This window comes from Anopheles ziemanni, unplaced genomic scaffold (assembly GCF_943734765.1).
Source record: "Anopheles ziemanni unplaced genomic scaffold, idAnoZiCoDA_A2_x.2 scaffold_103_ctg1, whole genome shotgun sequence".
Taxonomy (NCBI): Eukaryota; Metazoa; Arthropoda; class Insecta; order Diptera; family Culicidae; genus Anopheles; species Anopheles ziemanni.
In genome coordinates, this window is record NW_026690030.1 from 201,829 (window position 1) to 209,576 (window position 7,748).

Sequence of the window (7,748 nt, forward strand, 5' to 3'; positions counted from 1 at the left end):
TCATTAGTTTACGTCTTTCAATTATCACAAGAAGTTTTAAATTGGTTTGTAGTCGTACAACCACCACCATAAGTTCCTACAAGTGCTTTGTTACTCACAAGTGTATTGTTATTGGATGGCGGTAGTGAGCAGTTTGGGCAGTTGAATAATACCCATAATCTAGTATCCAGCAATGTGTGTTTTGGATTATAATCTTGATAGAATACAAAATATTACTTCAAATGTTAGTTATTAGCTGCTAGGTTTTGACTTAATTTTGAAAATATTGATGTAATACACCTTGTTCATGATGCCGTGTATGACATGCAGCTTCCCAGGAACTTCGACGGAGTTACGATACCATATGATTGATCAATCATGTCCAAACTTCAAGATTTTTTTAATTGATATGAAAGCTAATGGTTAATACCTTTGACTATGTTAGTATATATGATGAATTTTCTTCATTTAATCATTGTTTTGTTTCTTTAAGAACTCTTCTTCCCACGTTTCCAAGTGGGTTACTGGGTTATGCTTCATTGATCTCGTTAAACTCAGGGCTTCAGTAATGAAATTAACAAACTTTCATTCCACAAGATTATCCAATCCTATTCTGGTTTCCTCGTAAGTAGTTTCCCTTCATGTTTGGATCATGTTACTGATCATAATCTAATCATAAGCCCATCCTTATACTTAAAATAGTTTTGAGCGTTACTTAGCGTTTTTTTTCGTTTGACGCGTTTTTTCGACCATGCGTTTTTCGACCGTCGCGCCCGCCACAGCTAAAACCAAACATGCGATGGAAACACTCTCTCTCTCTCTCTAAATCGTTTTCAGCAGAAGATCAAGAGCAAAATCACTACAGCATAACACAAAACCTCTGTGTCTTGAACGATAAAGTTTTCATTTTTTCTTAAGCACAAGTTTTAATGTATTTTAGAAAAAAACTTTTGTAAACAAAACCTTCACACGTACGAATGAACAAGTTAGAACTGCATTGACAGCTTGCTTTGATTTCCTTTGTAAAGGTAGGGTAATGTAAGCCAGTTTCATGAAAATGATATTATTTCAAGACACTGACAGGGCCAAGGTATGTACATCGTTTCAAGGTAACCTAATTTTTAAATCAACATGTTTTGTTATCAAAATAGATAAAAAAATGCTTTTATTGCACCTTTAGTGCTTAAAAAAACTGTTTGCTTTATTTTTGTTCATCGATCATATATCATCGAAAAATAATAGATACGTCAGCTGTCTCAACCTTGGTTATGTGATGCAAATATCAATTTCAGGCAAGGCCCAAGGTATATATAATGTTTCAAGGTAACTTTATTATAAAATCAATAGTTTTTGTGATCAATGTGTTCTAAAAATGTCAGGATTTTTAGTTTAGCAAACTATAAACTGAAGAAGCGTGGTTTTCATATTTTGATTTGAAGAACATACAATGATGCTTTTAGTTTCTTTCTTTTAGAACATACAATGATGCTTTTAGTAGTAATTCTTCTTTTGTTCCACGCAAGGTACAAGGAGCATTCAAAAATTTAAGGAGACTTTATGATAAAATCAGTAATTTAGTTATCCATTGGTGGGCCCAAGGTGTGTATAGAGTTGTAAGGTATCTTTGTAAATGTTCATGTAAATATAATGGGCATGTGAAACTGATCTTGTGCAAACCCAAGGTGTACACAGCATATCAAATAGAGATAATGGAATATCATCATGGGTTTTCAATAAAAAAATGGAATTGCAAGGTGAATTAATTTATTTGTCATAATTTTGACATCTTGATGCAACAGTTTTGACACCTTTGAGGAGGGCTGGAGACAAGGTGTATATATTAGAAAGTGAAGTCGTCCAGAGTAAAATGACATTTCATGACTTGACGTAACTCTGCTGTTGGTATTGTGGTGAGTTTTGAGTGAGTATTGCACAAGGTTTGAGGTTATGACAAATCAATACTCAAATATGGCACACCTGCCACAGCGACGTAATGTCACCTTCCATATATATATACCTTGGGCTTGAAAGCCAAAAAAAAGTGAAATAGAGACATGACAGAGAAGAAGGAGCAAGAGGGAGAGTAAGTCAGATAGACTGGGGAAGCAGGAATGAAAGAGAAATAGAGAAAAACAGAGAGAGAGAGAGAGAGAGAGAGAGAGAGAGAGAGAGAAGGATGGGAAGCGAGTGAGATAGAGAGAGGGAGAGAGGGGGAGGCGTGAGAGAGAGAGAATGAGGAGTGAGGGGAGGGGGCGTGAGAGGGGCAGCATAAGAGGGGGAACGGGAACAACCGTGCGCTGGCCGACTTTGGTAGCAACGTGGTCAGTTAATTGGTACGAACAAGGCAGGATAAGGGAGATGCATCCTTCCGAGCAACACAGAAGGTGGGGGATAGCATGCGTCACAGTCTTCCGGGTTTCGAGCTGATACTGCGGGGCTTCGACCTGGACCAGGAAGAGGTCCAGAAAGATTCACATCTAATTTTTAATTCCACAATTCGAATTTGTATTTTAACCCGCTTTCCACCATTTGACACAAATGACCTTCTACAGAAAGAACTAGAAAAAGTAACGCGGACGACATGAAACCTTACATGGGGCGGAAGGGGACCCAGGAGTTACCGACGGGCCAGGTACCTGGCCTCCAAAAAACTAGTCTAATACTAACAAGTTTAAGTTTGTTGCTTCTATGTAAAATTGGAGTATTTTTGTTTCTTTATTTTGTTGTCTACCTTGCAACTACAAAGAACAATAGTGGCCAACTCATATTTGTGGTACTAGAACGACCTAAAGTCACTTGCAGTGCGCCAAACGGCAAAGAAACCTAGCTGTCCGATTTTACTTGCGTGTCCGCTTTTCGGGTCTTCGCGCACATTTTGTGCCGAATCTCAGTAAAACAATCGATTTTGATTTCGTTTTCATTTTTCTTACGTAGTGAAAGAGTTAATGAAAAGAATTGTATACGTTGAAGGTCAATATTTGGTTCCGGGAATGCTGCAGGCTTGCGGAAAGACAGCAGACCGTCTCATTTTTCGAGCGTCCGATTTTACTTGCAGCAGACTGTATAACAAGTCATGTTAATGGTTTGATGATTTCTGGCTTTCTGTAGAGAAAACAGACCACATTTGGGTGTTTCTTCTATTTCTATAGAATTTTCTTTTTTCTTTTACTACGTAAACCCTTCATGAAGTCGTTATCTTTCATGTCCGGACCAAAGTATACTAGATATATTTCGGATGGCGGCCTCAGTCTACCAAAGAATAATGGTAAACTTTATGCTAATTTATAATTTAAAAAACTTCCCTCGCGATGCGAATAACTATTATCTGCATTTCCATTCCTTGCATTTCTTTTATCCGACAGCACCGATTGCAACATCTGAAGAAAAAGATGCTCTCCAATGTTGGTATCACGACTGACGTCGTGCGCTTTTTGTATAGTTCACAGATCTTCAAGCAAACTATCTTCTATGATCATGCAAAACGCAGCACGAAGTTCGGTTGTGGTGAATTCGCTGTAATTTAAATGCCGCCTGTGACTGAGGTTTTCGGTGTATTTGCCTTCTCATTCCCAAGGAAAGACTCTATAAGGCAGACTTGAAAATATTTGGTTTGGTTTTAATGATGGGCCAGTCACATCGGGTCTTAGGCCATAGAGTTACCGGAATGATTAATTGTAGCAGGTCTTAACAAGTTCAGGTCACGAACCTCAACAAGAGAAGAAAATGTCCCACGAACTGAGACGGACCTTAACACGTTAAGCGCTATGCCCAAATTGCACTGCTTTCCGTTCTGCCAGCAATTCGTAGAAACGCCGGCCTACCTAACGGGTTCTGTCGGTCCAAGCAGACCGACGCCGGCTTACGGGGAAGAACACTGTCGGCCCCACGGCCGACGTAGCGCTTAACGTGTTAAAACCGAAAATGGCAAACGCAACTGTCGTCTGTTTCTCCACAGATTTTCCACAATCGCACACACAAACTCACAAGTGATGCTGGCTGGTGGTCGCAACGTAGATCTTCAACGTTCTGACTTTTAATTAGAATTAATTGCTTAATTTCCTCAAATCATAGGCGGTGCAAGGCGAGAAGAAAAAAAAAGAATCCTCGTCATCCAAGAGAGTTATGGACTGTCAGCAGTTAATTTATTCCGTTCACATAATCGGCGGAGACGACCGTGGCTTCCCTTTCATCACACCATCCATTGGCAACAGTGGTTCGTTTTGAATGGAAAGAAAAGTCCATTCGGTGACATATTCAGCATTTGAAACGAAAAGCCCAAAAGGAAAGAGTGAGAGGAATCTCTTCCTTCATTTAAAAAACGAAGCTATGCGAAAAGTGCCTCAAGGTTTCTCGATTGTTGGCACTGGAAAAAGTGAAGCTAATCACCAGTTTAGGCAAAAATGGTTTATGCTCTTTCAAAGTTCGATAAATTTTCTAACGAGCGAACGAATGTTGAAAAACTGATGTGCGCGTTTTGACAACGTAGAGGTTTTCCTCCAGCGTGAAAATGAAATGCAAAAACCGACAACATGAAAAATGTTACAGTTTTCCAATGTGCACGGACGAATGGAATTGAAAATGATTTCCCTTTTGAATATGCATGGTTTGCAAGACTGGAGGTAGGGAAATCCATATCAAAATGGAAGTTTGACAGCCAAATGGGACGCGAATAGGAGGTACATGAAATGGAAGGCATCGACGAGAGTGGAGACAATGGAAGGAGCATCTTTTCAATTAATTTCTTCGTTTAATTAATTTCTTTAGGACGCCATTGGAACCACACAAAAACCGATATGGTTCCTGCGAAGGATGGCAGTGGTTGGGAAAGGAGAAGGCAGACGGAGAAAGAAGCTCGTCCATGTTAGGTTTCCTAGAGGAGTGACCACCATTGGCAGGAAGTAAAAGAAGGGAAGAAAATGACATTGGAATGGGATGGACAGCAAATCATCACCACAAATTCGCTAATTGTTTTTCACCATTGAAGGAAATGCGGTGGGTGGCCGTTAGTGGCGTCACGTCCACTCCGGGGAAACTTAGTCTTACATAACCTCAACCCAGTAGCACTCATCCCATAATGGAAAATCAATCGATTTGGCAGAAGTAGGGGTTGGAAACGTAGATTTTATTGGATACCACACTCGAGGGTGGAAATATTGGCACATAGGGTCTAACACATTAGCTACCTATAACTGGCCCAGGTCCAATGGAAACCACAATGTTCCCGTACATCTCCCCATCGAGGGCAGAGATCTCTCTCAGTTGGGGTTACGGTGTGCAATGTATATTTCCATTTGATCCCCGCAAGCCAGACGCGCCTATTCTGTCTCGTTAAGTACTGGTGGTTTCTGTGGTGTCCGTAAAGGTCGAGGCTATTTTAAATCTACCTTCGCCAATTGCTCCCGAGGGAGGCATAGCATTTTCCTTCAACAATCTGTGGAATTTCGTCTTAACAACGAAATGAGCAACCTTGATCGGAATGTTTGAGGTATGGATGGTGCTTACAACTTTTGCTGACAACTATAGGAATCGAGAACACCTGTTGATGAAAATCTTATGAATATTTGGGAGTACAAAGTACTTAAAGTTGTGGATGTTTAGCCACATTCAGCTTCAGATGAGCTATCTCCTATCTTTCCTATGCTGTGGACAAGTTTGTGTTTTAATTTAAATCTTTATTTTTTAGTGAACATGCAAAACAAATCTGGTCCTAGATCATCTGCAACTTTAAGTCAACCTCTAGAACTCTAGGTAGTCGGTACAAGTTGTATTCCCTCTATGTTTTCTCAATATTGGGCTGTTACTCGAAAATACGTAAACAGGTGGGTAATTGGATAATAATTTTGTGAGCACCAAACTCTCGGAAAAGACTCGTTGTAAACAAGGTCTGAGCATTTTTGCGGAGTTTCACAACGAATCATCACAAAATCATTAATCTTCTTAGTGCGAACCAGTGACCTAGATTACAGCTGATTTGATCTTCCCAAATACTCCCAGATAATCGCAATTCGTACGAAGGAAAGGCTCCTACCTAACATCCAAACGATTGCTTGTTTAATTGAAGACATTACGTGAATGGAATATGAATCTTGGGTTGATCCTCTCTACCAATAGAACGATCTCATTGATAAAGACTGATCAAGCGCGAAATTTCGGATCGTTGTTTCGGACGCGAAAAATAGTTACCCAAACGGTGCCAGCGAAGTGCGAGGATCAAGAGAGAGATGTTGTTTATTTCGCTCTTATTTATACTTTTCTAGGACGAAATATATGCCTAGTGGTTGATAAGTTTATGTCAACTGGTCCACCAACTGGTCTAAACTCGATATTTGTACAAAGTACAAACAAAGACCATTTTTCACGTACATCTTTTTCGTTCTCCACTAGATCCACCATAAATCCTCTGGTCTGCTGTAAACCGGAGGAAAAGCCAGTTTGGAACGAGGGGAGGACAGTTACAGTTGTGTGGCAGGTAATTGCTTTACAAATCGTATGCTGAAGCTTGACTTCAAATGAATCTACAAGGTCTATCGTTTCCTTCCCATTCCATCATCAAACCAAATCAGCCATCGTTCAATTTGAGGGAAACGATCCCGCAATAGAGGGAACTGCGGCGGCACTAATTACAGACTTTTTTTCCATTCGTTAGTTTCCCGGCGTCAGCCTCTCGTTGGGCAATTATACCAACAACATCGGAAAATCTATCCACCCCGCTATGGTTAATTCAACACGCTCCAGTTCCATATTTTTCTGTAATACTGAAGTAAAGCAAAAGAAGAACAATCCCGAAATTCCTGGGAAAATCACAGCTTACGTCGCGTGTCAACCTCATTCTAGTACACACATGAAGAAGGACTCTTCCGTTCCTCCCATGGTTGTGCTTTGCTAATAATAATTAAATTAGAACAGACAGCGTCAACGATGCATAAGGTTGATGAGAAAAGGAAAAATAAGGTGAAGATACACAGGGCTGCTAGCAGCATATAGCAAACGCCATCACCTTTTGCTCCCCCGCCCGCTTCAGTGGCGCTGTCACCAAGCGATGTTAATTAAATGCTACACATGTCACTTAGCCTTCCTTCTTCCCTGAGAAGTTGAATGACAAATACCTTCAAACGAAACAAACGAATGGGGCGGAACAACAAGGACGGGAAATGGAGCACGCTCTCGTTGGGGAAGAGGGCAACTGACAATTTTCCTGCAGTGGAGATGAGTGTAAAATAAAATCATCTTTCATCAAAATTGACAGGAGGCGTGTGTAGGACACGGCATCTCGTTCATCAGGCGATGTCAAGCAGAGGCAAAAGAGACTATAGTTTTCAGTTAGAGAGAATACTCCTTCACGCCAGGAGAAATGTCGCGAAATATTTGCAAAACCATGACGCATGACGTTGACGTTTTGCTTGACATGTACATGAAGAGGTGTTGCTCTACTACCGTTCGAACGACGATGATTCAATGGTTTTTGACGAACAAGTGGAATGTTTTAAGATAGAACGATATTTTAAGCCTATTATTGTACAAAATTAAGTCTATTATTAACACAAACCGGGCGCGTGATGGAGACAGTGGGAACTCTGTGTCTTGTCTGCTACGTTGGACATTTTGTCGCGCTTTTCGTCATGGGAATGATTCGAGCTTTAAAATTCCCGTCAAACGACCAGCATTCTTGAAAGCGTAATGCGCTTTGGGACTTTGTTTCCTCCCTCTGCTGTTCTGTCAATAAACGGGGGGGCAGGCTCGACATCTCCTTCGCGGCCGGAAGAAGTAAG